Raw genomic sequence first — 22,808 nt, forward strand, 5'->3', positions numbered from 1 at the left:
ACCAACTCACAAGACAACAGATGTTGGCAAGGATGCGGAGAAAGGGGAACCCTATTGCACTTTTGGTGGGAATGCAAACTTGTGCAGCCACTCTGGAAAACAGTATGGAGGTTTTTCAAAAATTTAAAAATAGAACTGCCTTACAACCCAGCAATTGCACTACCTTTTATCCAAAAGATACAAAAATGCTGATTGGAAGGAGCACATGCACCCTAATGTTTATAGCACACTATCAACAATAGCCAGATTATGGAAAGAACCCAAATGTCCAACACCTGATGAATGGATAAAGAAGAGGTGATATATACGTAATGGAACATATTAATGGAATATTACTCAGTGATCAAGAAGATTGGAATCTTACCATTTGCAACAATGTGGATGGAACTAGAGTGTACTAAGCTAAGTGATATAAGTCAATCAGAGAAAGACAAGTGTCATATGATTTCACTCATGTGGGATTTAAGAAACAAAACAGATGAACATAGGGAAAGGGATGGAAAAACAAAATAAAATAAAAACAGAGCGGGAGGCAAACCATAAGAGACTCTTAAATATAGGGAACAAAGTGAGGTTTGCTGGAGGGGAGGTGGGTGGGGAGATGGTCTAAATGGGTGATGGACATTAAGGAGGGCACTTTTTGGGGTGAGCACTGGTTGTTATATGGATGTGATGAACCACTAAATACTAGTCCTAAAACTGATACTACTACTCTGTATGTTAACTAACTTGAATTTAAGTAAAAATAAATAAATAAATAAATAAATAAATAAATAAATAATAAAAAGGGAAAACAAAACCAAATAAACATACATACATACATACATACATACATACATAAAGTGGAGATGTTAGATATGGCCCAGGACAGAAGGCCTCTTGTAAGTGGAAGAACTCCCATTCCTACTACGTTGTCTCTTTGACTGCTATATGGAAAGGAGACATGTACTTAAGTCCCTTTTCTCACATGGGGAAATTCTAGAAACAGCATAAGTGTACTCAGAGTTCAAAACGCTTCTAAAACTAGCAGTATTTAAAATGTAGTGCTAGTCAATAACTTTTATTTCATTGACAGGAGCAATCATAGTAGCTAAAGTAACTCTTAATTGTAAAACCTTATTTTTCTGAATGTGCAAATACTTAGAATGTTCTTATACTGAATTTTTCAGAGCAGCATATGATATACATTGCTGTGGGTGACTTTCCTTAAACATAAACTTGTCAAGCTATAGGCAGGGCATGGGTTCTTGGCTTCACCATCATTTTTAAAATATTGAACAACACATTTTGAGTGCCTAGAGTTTATTGGCACTATACTTGGCTATAGTCTTATAAAACTAGGTGACTATATACTTTATTGTCTAAACTAGGATACCTTTTAGGGTTAAGGTAGGTCTATTAATATATTTGTCCCTTCCCGCCAAAAAAATAGGTATAAATCAGGTGTATCACAGGCAAACTAGAATGTATGGTCTCCCTACAAATAATGATTACTTTTTAGAGTTGAGCCTGCAGCAGTGCAGTGACCCTGAAGCACTTTATATTCTTAAAACGATTACATTATATTTAGTGTGTGGTATAGTTTATCACATGGTGTAATGCAGTTTAGTGGAGTAGTAGATAGTTTGGTTCTAGAGTCTTGGTTCAGATTCCAGAGTGCATAAATTATGAGTTGTGAAACCATGGAAATGTTTCTAATCCCATCGAGTCTCAGAATCAATATTTGTCTTTTGGAGATAGTAAGAGTATACTGTGTACAGCAGTATGTCGCTGTGAGAGCAAACTGAGAAATCCACAAGGGGTGCCTGGTGTCAAGTCTGCCACATGGGCAAGTTGGTAGTTCTTAATGTAGTCTAAATTCAGTTCAGGTCAACAAGTTGAAATGAGAATTACCAACCTGTGCTCACTGTAACTGTCTAATGAAGGTAGACAGTTTCTACTGTGCAGAAAGTTGTAGGTGCTTAATAAATTCTTGTTGAATGAAAGAACGATTGCAATGGAAAACAAAAATTAAACAGAAATAGCCCATACTTTCTAACTATTCTGGATAAATAGAAGTTTACTTGCTTTGGAGTGTGGGGCGCCTGGGTGGCCCAGTCACTTAAGCTTCTAACTTTTGATTTTGGCTTGGGTCATGTTCTCACAGTTGTGAGTTCGAGCCCCGAGTTGGGCTCTGCACTGACAATGAGGAAGCTGCTTGGGATTCTCTCTCTCCCCCTCTCTCTGGACCTCCTGTGCACTCAGTCTCTGTCTCTCAAAAATAAATAAGTAAACATTTAAAAACATTACCTGGAGTGTTTTATATACTTCCACTTGGGTCCTAGTCCCAGCAATTCTGATTTAATTGGTTTTAGGTAGGACCCAAGCATTGGAACTGTCTCCCAAAATATTCCCAGTTTATTTATTTATTTTTTTAATGTTTATTTTTGAGAGACAGAGAGAGTGTAAATGAGGGAGGGCAGAGAGAGAGGAAGACAGAGGATCCAAAGCAGGCTCTAGGCCATCAGCCACCCAAGCACCCTTCTCAGTTTATTTTATTTTATTTTATTTTATTTTATTTTATTTTTTTAATTTATTTATTTTTTAATATATGAAATTTACTGTCAAATTGGTTTCCATACAACACCCAGTGCTCATCCCAAAAGGTGCCCTCCTCAATACCCATCACCCACCCTGCCCTCCCTCCCACCCCCCATCGCCAAATTATGGAAAGAGCCTTCTCAGTTTATTTTAATGCATAGCCTGGATTAAGAACCACCTACTACTAGGTTCTGTGCTAAGTATTAAATTTTCTAATGGATGCCATATTTTAGGAGAGAATGGAGCTAGTACAAGTAAAAGGAGTTGAGATGGTAGAAGGTTGAGAAATTACAACCCAGAAAGAATTGTTAAAAGAATTTAAGAAGAAATTTAGGAGGATAAGACACCTAGGTCTCATACTTAAAGGAATGTAAGATTGAAGTAGACCAAATGAGAGCCCACATTTTTTTTTTAATGTTTATTTATTTTTGATGGAGACAGAGACAGAGCATGAGCAGGGGAGGGGCAGAGAGAGAGGGAGACACAGAATCCAAAGCAGGCTCCAGGCTCTGAGCTGTCAGCACAGAGCCCAACAGAGGGCTCGAACTCACAGACCGCGAGATCATGACCTGAGCCAAAGTCAGATGCTCAACCGATTGAACCACCCAGGAACCCCGAGAGCCCACATTCTATCTAAGGTAGCAAATTATTTCATTGTGGGAATTTTATCGTATGGGCCTGGTGTTGCCAGATCTTCAGATTTTATAAGAGGAGACAGAAAATAAGGTTTTTATGTGAATTTGAAGTTTGAATGTAAGATTATTATTATTTTTTTAACCATTTGATCCAAAGTATTTCTGTAGATTTTATCTGGTTGTTGTGTTATCTACTGGTTTATTCCAGGAGTCAGCAAATTTTGCTTAAGGGCCAAATCCAGCCTCCCATTTAATTATGCATGTCCTGATAGGAGTGTTTTTTACATTTTATTAATGGTTGAAAACATCAAGAGAAGATTAATACTTCAGATGTGAAAATTATATGAAATTTAAATATTGTAATGTGTGATACAGCCATGCTTATTCATTTACATATTGTTACTGGCTGCTTTTATGCTACAAGAGCAGAGTTGAGTATTTGCAAGAAAGACCATTTCGTCATCATGTTCAGTTACTACAATTTGCGTTGATGCTGTTATAACTTGACAGCATTTCAAAATGCACATTATTACATACTGTCTTACTTACTTTTTTTATTATCAGTGCATACTCATTATATCAAAATGAGAAAGCAAAAATGGATTTTGTGCAGTAGGTTGAATATCTCAAAGGTGTTCATGTCCTAATTTCCGAAACCTGTATGTCACCTCATATGGCAAAAAGAATTCTGTAGATGTGATCACATTAAGAAGTTTGAGATGGAGAGATTATCCTAGATTATCTGGGTGTGTCCAGTATAATTATGAGAGTCCTTATAGGAATGATGTAGACATAGTCAGACATAGAAGGTGATGTAGTGACAGAAGGAGATACTGGAATGTTGTAAGTCACAAGCCAAGAAATTCCAGCCAACTCTGGAAGCTGGAAGAAGCAAGGAGTGGATTCTTTCCCAAAGCTTCCAAAAAGAACTGGCTCTGATGATATCTTGATTTTAGTGCTTTATAAGACTTATTTCAGGCTTTTCCCCCCCCAGAACCATAAGAGAGTAAGTTGTGTTGTCTTTAGGCACTTAATTTGTGGTGATTTGTTAGAGTGGCCACAGGAAACTAATATAGAATATCACATTTTAAAAAGGCGAAAGATTTATGTGATCTGAAGAAAAAACAGAGTATTAGAATAGCACATTTTAAATGTTTTTATTTATTTTTGAGAGAAGGGTGGGGAGGGGCATAGAGAGGAAAACAGAAGATCAAATGCAGGCTCTGTGCTGATAGCAGAGAGCCTGATGCAGGGCATTAACTCACGAACCATGAGATCATGACCTGAGCCAAAGCTGGGCACTTAACCAACTGAGCCATCCAGGCGCCCCCAGAATATCATACTTTTAAAACACAGTGGAGTATGAATTACTTTATTATTGAATAGGTGCGCCACATTGTTTATATTATGCAGTGACAATATAGATTGCTAAAAGACTGTTAGAATAAATGGTGAGATTACCAGAATAAGCACACATCACAATATCCCCAATGCACAAGAAAGCTATGGGCAGGAAAATTTTTAAAATTTATGAGTGTATCTCATCTCATCAGAAATTCTTTACAACAGTGATAACTAAACAAGAAGCTGCAAACGAAATAAAATTTTGAATAGCCCACTTGTTAACTAAGCAAGAAAAGTCACTTACTTATAGAGAGTTAAGTAAATTATGTTTGATTCAAACAAAGAAATGTATTCAGAGAAAATTTGTATAAGACTGTCAGTTTTTCAGCAAGAACTGTTGCTTAAAGAGTTGAGAACACTTGGAACAATATAAATAGTCAATTATAAAACAAGACAAATAATTTTGAATGAACTTCTGTGATTATTGGTGAGTTGACAGCTGTTACCATATTGCTCAGTTGTTTCTTTGAGGAGCTAGCACTACGTTTGAAGAGACTGAAGAATTAGTTAGTATGGAACATTTATTTATAGATAAGAATTTTTTCAAAGACTTTAATTCAGTACCTCCTTAAGTGGAATCTGCAAAGATGTGTTATAACTGAAGGTGACAAAAATATGTGTATAGTAGGAGTAGGTTTAGTTGGACAAAGCTTGTAAAAATATGAAGTGTTTAAAGCCCATAGTTACTCATCATGTTATTCATTGGCAGGTACTTTGCCAAAAATATTTTAATGTATTATGTGTTACTGAACTGGTAGTATCAGTGGTGAACTTTATTCACTCTTACCCATCATCAGGCTTTTTTTTTTTTTTTTAATTGGTTTGCCCTACCACTCAGCAGGTTAAGTCTGGTGACTTATCAGGGGTAAAGTTTCATTGCAATTGCTTGAGCTTAAAACTGAAAATGAGTTTTTTTGAATAAGGAGAACCATCTTCAGTTGTTAGGGAACCCTACACATTTTGGAAATTAATTTGCTTTTGGTGAAGACTTGATAATTTGTGTAATGAATTAAAACTAAAATTATAAAGCAAAGCAGCACTAACATTTGAAATATATACTGCCATAAAGGTATTTTGACAGTAACTAACATTGAGTCACATGTCAAGCTCTTTATATACTTCTTATACTATGAAGAGTCAAAACAAGAAGTAAGATATTCAATTCCACACACATTTACAACAGATAGACTTTTCAAGCCCAAACCAAACATCCAGTAGCAGGTTTTGGACTTCACTGCAAGTGAAGAGGGAATTTCCATATTGCAAAATCCATTTAAATGGACAACTGAGGAGCTTCTGTTTCACATTTGATTGGAGTGACTAATCTGCACTGTCATGACATGCTGAAAAACAATACCAAGAGAAGTATCTAGTAGAATTTATAAATGTCTTTCAGATAACAAATATCCTCAAAATTATATGCTCATGAATTAGTATAGATATTTGAAAATACCTATCTGTGCAAAAAGACATTTTTAAAGATGAAATCGTAAAATATCATTACAGATCAGCATTAGTAGATAAATATTTGCAACTGATTTTTATTATAGAGATGCCAACTTTGAACACCCTTTAAGTGAAACATTATCTCTCTCCCTCATAAGAATTCCATTCTTTCCTTTTGTATACCTCTATTAATAAAAAATATATACATAATGATTTTTCTGTTTTGAATTTTGTAAAAAAATATGAAAAAAATTCTCTTATTATATTACTACCCACATAATGTTCTTGATATTTAAAAAAAAAATTTAATGTTTATTTATTTTTGAGACAGAGAGAGACAGAGCATGAGCGGGGGAGGGGCAGAGAGAGAGACACACAGAATCCGACGCAGGGTCCAGGCTTCAAGCTGTCAGCACAGAGCTTGATGCAGGGCTTGTACTCTCGGTCCATGAGATTATGACCTGAGCCAAAGTCAGGTGCTTAACCGATTGAGCCACCCAGGTGCCCCTCATGTTCTTGATTTTGACTCTTGGTTCACAAGACCTAAAAATATTTATTACTGGCTTTTTTACAGAAAATGTTTCTGGCACTTGCTCTAGTTGATTTTTTAATACCTAAACTAAACTGCATGTGCTTATCATGTGGACTGGAGAATATGTAGGGGGTGGGGGGCAGTGGGGTGGGAAGAGAGTTGGGGTTAGTTGGATTTGGGAAGTTTAGTTATTGTCAAGTTAGGTCTTTTTGATTTTCTGCCTTTATGAACCCTCCCATAAAATAAGAACACACAACTAGGCATTTCAATTTATGGAAATAAATAGAAACATCCAGTCCTCCTGTATATGCTCCATGTCATTAGGTCGATGTTATCACATAAAGAAGAGAAGTAATGTCAGCATCCAGGTATTCCTGAACAAACATCTCAGTCACCATTTTCCATCATTCTAGAAATCATTTTTCTAAACTACGCAATTGCCTCACTGGACCATATTAACTGCAGCTTTTCTCTCATTACATGAAATATCTCATGAAAAAATTTCCATTAGCTTTTAAATTAATGATTGGACTCAATTCTCTTGTGTTTATTTTTCTGTCTAACCCTAGATTGTATTGGTACCAAACTGCTTTAAGTGCATTTGCTTTCTATTACATTTTTCTCTATGATGGCTTGTTTTCTATAATTTTTCAAGTATCTTCTTTATATGGTTGCATGTTTTCCCTTTTATGAATGCCATTGGGTGTTCTGGGCTAAGTCTGATTCATTAGTATGTACGCACAGAGAAAGGTCATGTGAAGACACACAAAGAGGATGGCCTTCTGCAAGCCAAGGAGAGATCTCATCAGAAAGCCATGCAGCAGCTCCTTATCATGGACTTCCAACCTTCAGAACTATGAGAAATAAATTTCTGTTGTCTAAGTCACCTAGTCTGTGGTATTTTTTTTGGGCAGCCTAAGCAGACTAATGCATATACCGGCATTCCTTATTTTATTGTGCTTTGTAGATAGTGCATTTGTTTTTTTATTTTTTTGTTTGTTTTTACAAAGGGAATGCTTGTGGTAATCATGTCAGGCAAGTCTTTTGGTGCCCTTTTCCCAACAGCATTTGCTCACTTTTTGTCTCTGGGTCACATTTTTGTAATTCTAGCAATATTTCAGAATTTTTCTTTATTATTATATTTGCTATGGTGATCCCTTATCAGTGCTCTTTGATGCTACTATTGTAATTGTTTTGAGATGCCACACACCACACCCATGTAAGACAGTGAACATCTATTTAACTGCTCCACTCGCCGGCTCTTTTCCCATCTTTCTTCCTTTCATCAGGTCTTCCTATTCCATGGGACACATTATTGATATTAGGCCAGTTAATAATCCTAGAGTGGCCTCTAAGTGTTGAAGTGAAAGGAAGAGTCGCATGTCTCTCAGTTTAAATCAGAAGCAGACATGATTTAGTTTAGTGAGGGACACCTATCAAAAGCTGAGATAGGTCAAAAGCTAGGCCTCTTGTACCAGCTTCCCAAGTTGGGAATGCAAAGGAAAAGTTCTTGAAGGAAATTAAAAGAGCTACTCTGGTGAACAAACAAATTATAAGAAAGCAAAACAGTTTTTTTTTTATTATTGCTGTTATAAAGGAAGTTTTAGAGGTCTGGATGGAACATCATACCAGCCACAACATTCCCTTAGACCAAAACCTAATCGAGAGAAAGGACCTAACTGTCTTCAATTCTGTGAAGGATGTGACAGCTGAGGAGGCTGCAGAAGAAAAGTTTGAAGCTAGTAGAGGTTGCTTTGTAAGATTTGAAGAAGTCAGTTCTATAACATAAAAGTGCAATGCTAAGAAGCAGGTGCTGATGTAGAAGCTGCAGCAAGTTATCCAGAAGACATGGCTAAGATAATTGATGAAAGTGGCTACATAAAAAACAGATTTTCTTTTTTTTAATATGAAAATTATTGTGAAATTGGTTTCCATACAACACCCAGTGGTCATCCCAACAGGTGCCATCCTCAATACCCATCACCCACATTCCCCTCCCTCCCACCCCCCTATGAACCCTTGGTTTATTCTCAGTTTTTAAGAGTCTCTTATGGTTTGGCTCCCTCCCTCTCTAACTTTTTTTTTTCCCTTCCCCTCCTCCATGGTCTTCTGTTAAGTTTCTCAGGATCCACATAAGAGTGAAAACATATGGTATCTGTCCTTCTCTGTATAACTTATTTCACTTAGCATGACACTCTCCAGTTCCATCCACATTGCTACAAAAGGCCAGATTTCATTCTTTCTCATTGCCATGTGGTACTCCATTGTGTATATAAACCACAATTTCTTTATCCATTCATCAGTTGATGGACATTTAGGCTCTTTCCATGATTTGGCTATTGTTGGAAGTGCTGCTATAAACATTGGGGTACAAGTGCCCCTATGCATCAACACTCCTGTATCCCTTGGGTAAATTCCTAGTAGTGCTATTGCTGGGTCATAGAGTAGATGTATTTTTAATTTTTTGAGGAACCTCCACACTGTTTTCCAGAGTGGCTGTAATAGTTTGCATTCCCACCAACAGTGCAAGAGGGTTCCCGTTTCTCCACATCCTCTCCAGCATCTATAGTTTCCTGATTTGTTCATTTTAGACGCTCTGACTGGTTTGAGGTGGTATCTGAGTGTGGTTTTGATTTGTATTTCCCTGATGAGGAGCAATGTTGAGCATCTTTTCATGTGCCTGTGGGCCATCTGGAAGTCTTCTTTAGAAAAGTGTCCATTCGTGTTTTCTGCCCATTTCTTTACTGGATTATTTGTTTTTCAGGTGTGGAGTTTGGTGAGTTCTTTATAGATTTTGGATACTAGCCCTTTGTCCGATATGCCATTTGCAAATATCTTTTCCCATTCCGTTGGTTGCTTTTTAGTTTTGTTGATTATTTCCTTTGCTGTGCAGAAGCTTTTTATCTTCATAAGGTCCCAATAGTTCATTTTTGCTTTTAATTCCCTTGCCTTTAGAGATGTGTCAAGTAAGAAATTGCTGTGGCTGAGGTCACGTTTTTTTCCTGCTTTCTCCTCTAGGGTTTTAATGGTTTCCTGTCTCACATTCAGGTCCTTTATCCATTTTGAGTTTGTTTTTGTGAATGGTGTGAGAAAGTGGTCTAGTTTCAACCTTCTGCATGTTGCTGTCCAGTTCTCCCAGCACCATTTGTTAAAGAGACTGTCTTTTTTCCATTGGATATTCTTTCTTGCTTTGTGAAAGATTAGTTGGCCATGCTATGTGGGTCCAGTTCTGGAGTCTCTAGTCTAGTCCATTGGTCTATGTGTCTGTTTTTATGCCAATACCATGCTGTCTTGATGATGACAGCTTTGTAGTAGAGACTAAAGTCTGGGATTGTGATGCCTCCCGCTTTGGTCTTCTTCTTCAAAATTACTTTGGCTATTCGGGGCCTTTTGTGGTTCCATATGAATTTTAGGATTGCATGTTCTAGCTTTGAGAAAAATGCTGGTGCAATTTGATTGGGATTGCATTGAATGTGTAGATAGCTTTGGGTAGTATTGACATTTTAACAATATTTATTCTTCCAATCCATGAGCACAGAATGTTTTTCCATTTCTTTATATCTTCTTCAATTTCCTTCATAAGCTTTCTATAGTTTTCAGCATACAGATCTTTTACATCTTCGGTTAGGTTTATTCCTAGGTATTTTATGCTTCTTGGTGCAATTGTGAATGGGATCAGTTTCTTTATTTGTCTTTCTGTTGCTTCATTATTAGTGTATAAGAATGCAACTGATTTCTGTACATTGATTTTGTATCCTGCGGCTTTGCTGAATTCATGTATCAGTTCTAGCAGACTTTTGGTGGAGTCTATTGGATTTTCCATGTATAATATCATGTCGTCTGCAAAAAGTGAAAGCTTAGCTTCATCTTTGCCAATAATGATGCCTTTGATTTCCTTTTGTTGTCTGATTGCTGATGCTAGCACTTCCAACACTATGTTAAACAATAGCAGTGAGAGTGGACATCCCTGTCGTGTTCCTGATCTCAGGGGGAAAGCTCTCAGTTTTTCCCCATTGAGGATGATATTAGCTGTGGGCTTTTCATAAATGGCTTTTATGATGTTTAAGTATGTTCCTTCTATCCCGACTTTCTCGAGGGTTTTTATTAAGAAAGAATGCTGAGGAGTTCCGGAAGATGGCGGCGTAGGAGGACGCTGGGCTCACCGCGCGTCCTGCTGATCACTTAGATTCCACCTACACCTGCCTAAAGAACCCAGAAAACCACCAGAGGATTAGCAGAACGGAGTCTCCGGAGCCAAGCGCAGACGAGAGGCCCACGGAAGAGGGTAGGAAGGGCGGCGAGGCGGTGCGCGCTCCACGGACTGGCGGGAGGGAGCCGGGGCGGAGGGGCGGCTCGCCGGCCAAGCAGAGCCCCCAAGTCGGGCTGGCAAAAGCGGAGGGGCCGGACGGACTGTGTTCCGACAGCAAGCGCGACTTAGCGTCTGGGAGGTCATAAGTTAACAGCTCTGCTCAGAAAGCGGGAAGGCTGGAGGACAAAGGGAGGGAGAGCTGCTGAGCCCGCGGATGGCAGAGCTCAGCTTGGCGGGGAACAAAGGCGCTCGCCAGCGCCATCTCCCCCGCCCATCCCCCAGCCAAAATCCCAAAGAGAACCAGTTCCTCCCAGGGAACTTGCTCGCTCCGCGCAAACACCCAACTCTGTGCTTCTGCGGAGCCAAACCTCCAGCAGTGGATCTGACTCCCTCCCGCTGCCACAGGGCCCCTCCTGAAGTGGATCACCTAAGGAGAAGCGAGCTAAGCCTGCCCCTCCCGCCCCCGTGCACCTTGCCTACCCACCCCAGCTAATACGCCAGATCCCCAGCACCACAAGCCTGGCAGTGTGCAAGTAGACCAGACGGGCCACACCACCCCACAGTGAATCCCGCCCCTAGGAGAGGGGAAGAGAAGGCACACACCAGTTTGACTGTGGCCCCAGCGGTGGGCTGGGGGCAGACATCAGGTCGGACTGCGGCCCCGCCCACCAACTCCAGTTATACACCACAGCACGGGGGAAGTGCCCTGCAGGTCCTCACCGCTCCAGGGACTATCCAAAATGACCAAACGGAAGAATTCCCCTCAGAAGAATCTCTAGGAAATAACAACAGCTAATGAACTGATCAAAAAGGATTTAAATAATATAACAGAAAGTGAATTTAGAATAATAGTCATAAAATTAATCGCTGGGCTTGAAAACAGTATACAGGACAGCAGAGAATCTCTTGCTACAGAGATCAAGGGACTAAGGAACAGTCACGAGGAGCTGAAAAGCGCTTTAAACGAAATGCAAAACAAAATGGAAACCACGACGGCTCGGATTGAAGAGGCAGAGGAGAGAATAGGTGAACTAGAAGATAAAGTTATGGAGAAAGAGGAAGCTGAAAGAAAGAGAGATAAAAAAATCCAGGAGTATGAGGGGAAAATTAGAGAACTAAGTGATACACTAAAAAGAAATAATATACGCATAATTGGTTTCCCAGAGGAGGAAGAGAGAGGGAAAGGTGCTGAAGGGGTACTTGAAGAAATTATACCTGAGAACTTCCCTGAACTGGGGAAGGAAAAAGGCATTGAAATCCAAGAGGCACAGAGAACTCCCTTCAGACGTAACTTGAATCGATCTTCTGCACGACATATCATAGTCAAACTGGCAAAATACAAGGATAAAGAGAAAATTCTGAAAGCAGCAAGGGATAAACGTGCCCTCACATATAAAGGGAGACCTATTAGACTCGTGACTGATCTCTCCTTTGAAACTTGGCAGGCCAGAAAGGCTTGGCACGATATCTTCAGTGTGCTAAACAGAAAAAATATGCAGCCGAGAATCCTTTATCCAGCAAGTCTGTCATTTAGAATAGAAGGAGAGATAAAGGTCTTCCCAAACAAACAAAAACTGAAGGAATTTGTCACCACGAAACCAGCCCTACAAGAGATCCTAAGGGGGATCCTGTGAGACAAAGTACCAGAGACATCACTACAAGCATAAAACATACAGACATCACAATGACTCTAAACCCGTATCTTTCTATAATAACACTGAATGTAAATGGATTAAATGCGCCAACCAAAAGACATAGGGTATCAAAATGGATAAAAAAACAAGACCCATCTATTTGCTGTCTACAAGAGACTCATTTGAGATCTGAGGACACCTTTAGATTGAGAGTGAGGGGATGGAGAACTATTTATCATGCTACTGGAAGCCAAAAGAAAGCTGGAGTAGCCATACTTATATCAGACAAACTAGACTTTAAATTAAAGGCTGTAACAAGAGATGAAGAAGGGCATTATATAATAATTACAGGGTCTATCCATCAGGAAGAGCTAACAATTATAAATGTCTATGCGGCAAATACCGGAGCCCCCAGATATATAAAACAGTTACTCATAAACATAAGCAACCTTATTGATAAGAATGTGATCATTGCAGGGGACTTTAACACCCCACTTACAGAAATGGATAGGTCATCTAGACACACAGTCAATAAAGAAACAAGGGCCCTGAATGATACATTGGATCAGATGGACTTGACAGATATATTTAGAACTCTGCATCCCAAAGCAACAGAATATACTTTCTTCTCGAGTGCACATGGAACATTCTCCAAGATAGATCATATACTGGGTCACAAAACAGCCCTTCATAAGTTTACAAGAATTGAAATGATACCATGCATACTTTCAGACCACAATGCTATGAAGCTTGAAATCAACCACAGGAAAAAGTCTGGAAAACCTCCAAAAGCATGGAGGTTAAAGAACACCCTACTAACGAATGAGTGGGTCAACCAGGCAATTAGAGAAGAAATTAAGAAATATATGGAAACAAACGAAAATGAAAATACAACAATCCAAACGCTTTGGGACGCAGCGAAGGCAGTCCTGAGAGGAAAATACATTGCAATCCAGGCCTATCTCAAGAAACAAGAAAAATCCCAAATACAAAATCTAACAGCACACCTAAAGGAACTAGAAGCAGAACAGCAAAGGCAGCCTAAACCCAGCAGAAGAAGAGAAATCATAAAGATCAGAGCAGAAATAAACAATATAGACTCTAAAAAAACTGTAGAGCAGATCAACGAAACCAAGAGTTGGTTTTTTGAAAAAATAAACAAAATTGACAAACCTCTAGCCAGGCTTCTCAAAAAGAAAAGGGAGATGATCCAAATAGATAAAATCATGAATGAAAATGGAATGATTACAACCAATCCCTCAGAGATACAAACAATTATCAGGGAATAGTATGAAAAATTATATGCCAACAAACTGGACAACCTGGAAGAAATGGACAAATTCCTAAACACCCACACTCTTCCAAAACTCAATCAGGAGGAAATAGAAAGCTTGAACAGACCCATAACCAGCGAAGAAATTGAATCGGTTATCAAAAATCTCCCAACAAATAAGAGTCCAGGACCAGATGGCTTCCCAGGGGAGTTCTACCAGACGTTTAAAGCAGAGATAATACCTATCCTTCTCAAGCTATTCCAAGAAATAGAAAGGGAAGGAAAACTTCCAGACTCATTCTATGAAGCCAGTATTACTTTGATTCCTAAACCAGACAGAGACCCAGTAAAAAAAGAGAACTACAGGCCAATATCCCTGATGAATATGGATGCAAAAATTCTCAATAAGATACTAGCAAATCGAATTCAACAGCATATAAAAAGAATTATTCACCATGATCAAGTGGGATTCATTCCTGGGATGCAGGGCTGGTTCAACATTCGCAAATCGATCAACGTGATACATCACATTAACAAAAAAAAAGAGAAGAACCATATGATCCTGTCAATCGATGCAGAAAAGGCCTTTGACAAAATCCAGCACCCTTTCTTAATAAAAACCCTTGAGAAAGTCGGGATAGAAGGAACATACTTAAAGATCATAAAAGCCATTTATGAAAAGCCCACAGCTAACATCATCCTCAATGGGGAAAAACTGAGAGCTTTTTCCCTGAGATCAGGAACACGACAGGGATGCCCACTCTCACCGCTGTTGTTTAATATAGTGCTGGAAGTTCTAGCATCAGCAATCAGACAACAAAAGGAAATCAAAGGCATCCAAATTGGCAAAGATGAAGTCAAGCTTTCGCTTTTTGCAGATGACATGATATTATAAATGGAAAATCCGATAGACTCCACCAAAAGTCTGCTAGAACTGATACATGAATTCAGCAAAGTTGCAGGATACAAAATCAATGTACAGAAATCAGTTGCATTCTTATACACTAACAATGAAGCAACAGAAAGACAAATAAAGAAACTGATCCCATTCACAATTGCACCAAGAAGCATAAAATACCTAGGAATAAATCTAACCAAAGATGTAAAAGATCTGTATGCTGAAAACTATAGAAAGCTTATGAAGGAAATTGAAGAAGATATAAAGAAATGGAAAGACATTCCCTGCTCATGGATTGGAAGAATAAATATTGTCAAAATGTCAATACTACCCAAAGCTATCTACACATTCAATGCAATCCCAATCAAAATTGCACCAGCATTCTTCTTGAAACTAGAACAAGCAATCCTAAAATTCATATGGAACCACAAAAGGCCCCGAATAGCCAAAGTAATTTTGAAGAAGAAGACCAAAGCAGGAGGCATCACAATCCCAGACTTTAGCCTCTACTACAAAGCTGTCATCATCAAGACAGCATGGTATTGGCATAAAAACAGACACATAGACCAATGGAATCGAATAGAAACCCCAGAACTAGACCCACAAACGTATGGCCAACTCATTTTTGACAAAGCAGGAAAGAACATCCAATGGAAAAAAGACAGTCTCTTTAACAAATGGTGCTGGGAGAACTGGACAGCAACATGCAGAAGGTTGAAACTAGACCACTTTCTCACACCATTCACAAAAATAAACTCAAAATGGATAAAGGACCTGAATGTGAGACAGGAAACCATCAAAACCTTAGAGGAGAAAGCAGGAAAAGACCTCTCTGACCTCAGCCGTAGCAATCTCTTACTCGACACATCCCCAAAGGCAAGGGAATTAAAAGCAAAAATGAATTACTGGGACCTTATGAAGATAAAAAGCTTCTGCACAGCAAAGGAAACAACCAACAAAACTAAAAGGCAACCAACGGAATGGGAAAAGATATTTGCAAATGACACATCGGACAAAGGGCTAGTATCCAAAATCTATAAAGAGCTCATCAAACTCCACACCCGAAAAACAAATAACCCAGTGAAGAAATGGGCAGAAAACATGAATAGACACTTCTCTAAAGAAGACATCCGGATGGCCAACAGGCACATGAAAAGATGTTCAACGTCGCTCCTCATCAGGGAAATACAAATCAAAACCACACTCAGATACCACCTCACGCCAGTCAGAGTGGCCAAAATGAAGAAATCAGGAGACTATAGATGCTGGAGAGGATGTGGAGAGACCGGAACCCTCTTGCACTGTTGGTGGGAATGCAAATTGGTGCAGCCGCTCTGGAAAGCAGTGTGGAGGTTCCTCAGAAAATTAAAAATAGACCTACCCTATGACCCAGCAATAGCACTGCTAGGAATTTATCCAAGGGATACAGGAGTACTGATGCATAGGGGCACTTGTACCCCAATGTTTATAGCAGCACTCTCAACAATAGCCAAATTATGGAAAGAGCCTAAATGTCCATCAACTGATGAATGGATAAAGAAATTGTGGTTTATATACACAATGGAATACTACGTGGCAATGAGAAAAAATGAAATATGGCCTTTTGTAGCAACGTGGATGGAACTGGAGAGTGTGATGCTAAGTGAAATAAGCCATACAGAGAAAGACAGATACCATATGGTTTCACTCTTATGTGGATCCTGAGAAACGTAACAGAAACCCATGGGGGAGGGGAAGGGAAAAAAAAAAAAAGAGGTTAGAGTGGGAGAGAGCCAAAGCATAAGAGACTGTTAAAAACTGAGAACAAACTGAGGGTTGATGGGGGGTGGGAGGGAGGGCAGGGTGGGTGATGGGTATTGAGGAGGGCACCTTTTGGGATGAGCACTGGGCATTGTATGGAAACCAATTTGACAGTAAATTTCATATATTAAAAAATAAATAAATAAATAAATAAATAAATAAATAAATAAAATAAAATCCTCTAAAAAAAAAAAAAAGAAAGAATGCTGAATTTTGTCAAATGCTTTTTCTGCATCAGTTGACAGGATCATATGGTTCTTTTCTTTTCTTTTCTTAATGTGATGTATCACATTGATTGATTTGCGAATGTTAAACCATCCCTGCATCCCAGGAATGAATCCCACTTGATCATGGTGAAAAATTCTTTTTATGTGCTGCTGAATTTGATTTGCTAGTATCTTACTGAGAATTTTTGTATCCATATTCATCAGGGATATTGGCCTGTAGTTCTCTGTTTTTGCTGGGTCTCTCTCTGGTTTAGGAATCAAAGGAATGCTGGCTTCATAGAATAAGCCTGGAAGTTTTCCTTCCCTTTCTATTTTTCGGAACAGCTTGAGAAGGATAGGTATTATCTGTGCTTTAACTGTCTGATAGAATTCCCCAGGGAAGCCATCTGGTCCTGGACTCTTATATGTTGGGAGATTATTGATAACTGATTCAATTTCTTCACTGGTTATGGGTCTGTTAAAGTTTTCTAGTTCTTCCTGTTTGAGTTTTGGAAGTATGTTGGTGCTTAGGAATTTGTCCATTTCTCCCAGGTTGTCCAGTTTGTTGGCATATAATTTTTTATAGTATTCCCTGATACTTGCTTGTATTTCTGAGGGATTGGTTGTAATCATTCCATTTGCATTCATGATTTTATCTATTTGGGTCTTTTTGAGAAGCCTGGCTAGAGTTTTATCAATTTTGTTTATTTTTTCAAAAAACCAACTCTTGGTTTCATTGATCTGCTCTACAGTTTTTTGGGTTCTATAATGTTTATTTCTGCTCTGATCATTATTATTTCTCTTCTTCTGTTGGGTTTAGGCTGCCTTTGCTGTTCTGCTTCTATTTCCTTTAGGTGTGCTGTTTGACTTTGTCTTTGGGATTTTTCTTGTACCTTGACATAGGCCTGGATTGCAATGTATTTTCCTCTCAGGACTGCCTTCACTGGATGCCAAAGTGATTGGATTGTGGTATTTTCATTTTAATTTGTTTCCATGTATTTTTTAATTTCTTCTCTAATTGCCTGGTTGACCCATTCATTCTTTAGTAGTGTGATCTTTAACATCCATGCTTTTGGAGGTTTTCCAGAATTTTTCCTGTGGTTGATTTCAAGTTTCATAGCATTATGATCTGAAAGTGTGCATGGTATGATCTCAATTGTTTTATACTTGTGAAGGGCTATTTTGTGACCCAGTATGTGATCTATCTTGGAGAATGTTCCATGTGCACTCAGGAAGAAAGTCTATTCTGTTGCTTTGGGATGCAGGGTTCTAAATATATCTGTCAAGTCCATCTGATCCAATGTATCATTCAGAGCCCTTGTTTCTTTATTGATCCTGTGTCTAGATGATCTATCCATTGTTGTAAGTGGAGTATTAAAATCCCCTGCAGTTACCACATTCTTATCAATAAGGTTGCTTACATTTGTGATTGTTTTATATATTTGGAGGCTTCTGTATTTGGCGCATAGACCTTTATAATTGTTAGCTCTTCCTGATGGATAAACCCTGTACTTATTATATAATGCCCTTCTTCATCTCTTGTTACAGCCTTTAATTTAAAGTCTAGTTTGTCTGATATAAGTATGGCTACTCCAGCTTTCTTTTGGCTTCCAGTAGCATGATGGATAGGTCTCCATCCCCTCTCTTTCAATCTGAAGATGTCCTCAGGTCTAAAATGAGTCTCTTGTAGACAGCAAATAGATGGGTCTTGTTTTTTTTTTTTATCCATTTTGGTACCCTATGTCTTTTGGTTGGAGCATTTAGTCCATTTACATTCAGTGTTGTTATTGAAAGATATGGGTTTAGACTCATTGTGATGTCTGTAGGTTTCATGCTTGTAGTGACGTCTCTGGTACTTTGTGGTCCTTGCAACATTTCACTCACAGAATCCCCTTAGGATCTCTTGTAGGGCTGGCTTAGTGGTGATGAATTCCTTCAGTTTTTGTTTGTTTGGGAAGACCTTTATTTCTCCTTCTATTCTGAATGACAGACTTGCTGGATAAAGGATTCTCGGCTGCATATTTTTCTGTTCATCACATTGAAGATTTCCTGCTATTCCTTTCGGGCCTGCCAAGTGTCAGTAGATAGGTCTGCCACTAGTCTTATGGGTTTCCCTTTGTAGGTGAGAGCCTGTTTATCCCTAGCTGCGTTCAGAATTTTCTCTTTATCCTTGTATTTTGCCAGTTTCACTATGATATGTCATGCAGAAGATCGATTCAAGTTACATCTGAAGGGAGTTCTCTGTGCCTCTTGGATTTCAATGCCTTTTTCCTCCCCTAGATCAGGGAAGTTCTCAGCTTTGATTTGTTCAAGTACACCTTCAGCCCCTTTCTCTCTCTCTTCTTCTTCTGGAATTTGTATTATATGGATATTGTTCTGTTTGATTGCATCACTTAGTTCTCTAATTCTCCCCTCATACTCCTGGATTTTTATTATCTCTTTTTTTCTCAGCTTCCTCTGTTTCCATAATTTTATCTTCTAATTCACCTATTCTCTCCTCTGCCTCTTCAATCCGTGCTATGGCAGCCTCATTTTATTTTGCACCTCATTTATAGCATTTTTTAGCTCCTCATGACTATTTCTTAGTCCCTTGATCTCTGTAGCAATAGATTCTCTGCTGTCCTCTATACTTCTTTCAAGCCCAGCAATTAATTTTATGACTATTATTCTAAATTCTTGTTCTGTTTTATTGCTTAAATCGTTTTTGATAAATTCGTTAGCTGTTGCTACTTCCTGGAGTTTCTTTTGAGGAGAATTCTTATGTTTTGTAATTTTGGGTAGTCCCTGGGGTGGTTCCAAACTGCAGGGTACTTCCCCTGTGCTGTCCAGAGTAATTGTGTTCATGGGCGGGGCTGCAGTCAGACCTGATGTCTGCCCCCAACCCACTGCTGGGCCACAGTCAGACTGGTGTGTACCTTACCTTCCCCTCTCCCAGGGGTAGGACTCACTGTGGAGTGGTGTGGCCCCTGTCTGGGCTACTTCCCCACTGCCAGGATTGTGGTGCTGCTTCACTGGGATCTGGTGTATTAGCCAGGGTGGATCCGCAAGGTGCACAGGGGCGGGAGGGGCAGGCTTAGCTTGCTTTGCCATTGATGGTTCCCTGTGGGAGGGGCCCTGCAGCACTGGAAGGGAGACAGACCCATTGGAGGGATGGATCCACAGAAGCACAGCCTTGGGTATTTGTGCAGTGCAAGGAAGTTCGGTGATGAGAACTGGTTCCCTCTGGAATTTCGGCTGGGTGATAGGAGAGGGAGATGCAGCTTCCCAGCACCTTTTTTCCCCCCGCCGAGCTGAGCTCTGTCTTCCGGGGCTCAACAACTCTCCCTCCCAGTGTCCTCTCACCCTCCCATTCTCTGAGCAGAGCTGTTAACTTTTAACAGTCCCGCTGGCTGTCAGAACTCATGGAGTCCCGCCCCTCCGTTTTTGTGAGCCAGACTCAGGGGCTCTGCCTTGCCAGGCAGGCTGCCCCTCCACCGCCTCAGCTCCCTCCTACCAGTCCGTGTTGTGTGCACCACCTCTATGCCCTTCCTACCCTCTTCTGTTGGCCTCTTGTTTACTCTTGGCTCCAGAGAGTCCGTTCTGCTAGTCTTCTGGCGGTTTTCTGGGTTACTTAGACAGATGTGGGTGGAATCTAAGCCATCAGCCAGATGCAGTGAGCCCAGCATCTTCCTATGCCACCATCTTTCCTACTTAACAACAGATTTTCAATGTAGATGCAAACAGCCTTATATTAGAAGAAGATGACATCTAGGACTTTGATAGCTAGAGAGAAGTCAAGGCCTGGCTTCAAAGCTTCAAAGATGAGACTGACTCTTTTGTTAGGTGCTAATGCAGCTAGTGACTTTAAGTTGAAGTCAGTACACATTATCATTCTGACAATTTTAGGACCCTTAAGAATTATGCTAAATCTACTCTGTCCTATACATGGAACAACCAAACCTGCATACAGAATATCCATTGACAACATGGTTTTACTCAGTATTTTAAACCTGCTTTTGAGATCTGCTCAGAAGAAAAGATTTCTTTCAAAATACAACTGCTCATGGACAATACACCAGGCCATCCAAGATGTACAGTGAGATTAATGTTTATATAAACTTAGTTGATAAAGCAGCACCAGTTTGAGAGAATGAACTCCAATTTTGAAAGAAGTTTCACTGTGGGTAAACACTATCAAACAGTTTTGCATGCTACAGAGAATTGGTTTGTGAAAGGAAGAGTCAATTGATGTGACCAATTTAATTGTCTTATTTTAAGAAATTGCCACAGTCACCCATCCTTCAGCAACCACCACCCTGACTAGTCAGCAGACATCAAAATTAAGGCAAGACCCTCCACCAGCAAAAAGATTGTGATTCTCTGAAAGTTCAGATGATAAGGAGCATTTTTAGCAATGTAGTATTTTTCTAATTAAGGTATGTACATTGTTTTTTATACCTAAGGCTATTACACACTTAATAGACTACAATATAGTGTAGGCATACATTTTATATGCATTGGGCAACTGGACAATTCATTTAATTCATTTTGTTGTCATATTTACTTTATTGTGGTGACCTGGTACCAAACACACAGTGTCTCTATGATATGCCTATAGTCCGTGCTTCTTTAGATTTAACAATCCACACATGGCTTTCTTCTCTCTTCATCCTTTTCTGCTACTGATTCCTTCTGAGTTTAGCTTCCTCTTCCATGAAGTACATCCTGTAATGGTTCTTATAGTAAACTGTTCTCTCCTGCTCTCTCTCTCTTATTTTTGACTAAAAATTGTTTCATTTTTTTCCTCATTCTGGAAAAACATTTAAGAGTAATAATTTTCCATAATTTATTTTAATACTTAAATATATTTTGGACTTCATTGTTGTTACTGAAAATTTTATTAAAGATATAATTCTCATTTTTTTTAAAGAGTAGTCTGTTTCTTACTCTTTTGCCACTTTTAAGACTTATTCTTTGTTTTTATATTCAGTATATCCAAGTGTGGATTTTGTTTTACTTTTCTTCTCCTGTATTTTGTATGTTTTCTCAGGCTAAAGATTATTATATTTAGTAATAATAACTCATTTACGGTTATGAGACATTCTCAGTTGTAATCTTTGATATATCGTTTTTTTTTGGATTCTATTCTTTGTATACTCCTATTAAAGATGTATTAGACGTTCTCATTTTTATCCTCTATATGTCTTAACTTTTCTTCGAAATGTTCTTCTATTTTTTTTTAAGTTTTTAAAATGTTTATTTTTTTTTGAGAGAGAGAGAGAGGCAGACTGCAAGTGGGGGAGGGGCAGAGAGAGAGGGAGAGACAGAAACCAGAGCAGGCTCCAGTCTCTGAGCTGTCAGCACAGAGCCTGATGCAGGGCTTGAACCCACTAACTGTGAGATCGTGACCTGAGCCAAAGTCTGATGCTTAAGTGACTGAGCCACCCAGGCGCCCCCCAAATGTTCTTCTATTTATGTGTGCTTACTCCTAGGTATTTTTTTTTAACCTATATGGTTTACTAAATCTGTTTTCAGTGGTTTTATTTTATTTTCAGAAGCTTGTTTCTTTTTCAATTTTACCAGGTGTTTTGTTTTGTTTTGTTTTACTATTTTTTGAAAACTGTAACTTAAACCTTCACTTTTCTTTTCTCATGAGTATAATTATTTCAATATATTTAAGTCTGGGGGCACCTGGGTGGCTCATCAGTTAAGCGTCTGACTTCAACTCAGATCATGCTTTTGTGGTTCATGAGTTCAAGCCCTGCGTCAGCCTCTGTGCTGACAGCTTGGAGCCTGGAGCCTGCTTCAGATTCTGTGTCTCCCTTTCTTTCTCTGCCCCTCCCCCACTAGCTCTCTCTCTCTCTCTCTCTCTCTCTCTCAAGAATAAGTAAACATTAAAAAGATTAAGAAAACACACACACACAAATATTTAAGTCTGTAGCTTTATTATGTGAAGTTTCATGTGTTTGTTGAGGCTGCTGACTTTATTAATGATCTGTTGTTTCCTTGAGCTTCCTGCAACTTTTGTGTTCTACATGTAGGCTTAATGTTAGAAGGCCTTATCTGTAATAATTCATCTTTTAAGGAGGTTTACAGTTACCTCTCAAATACC

The sequence above is a fragment of the Neofelis nebulosa genome, chromosome 1 (genome assembly GCF_028018385.1).
Source record: "Neofelis nebulosa isolate mNeoNeb1 chromosome 1, mNeoNeb1.pri, whole genome shotgun sequence".
Classification (NCBI taxonomy): Eukaryota; Metazoa; Chordata; class Mammalia; order Carnivora; family Felidae; genus Neofelis; species Neofelis nebulosa.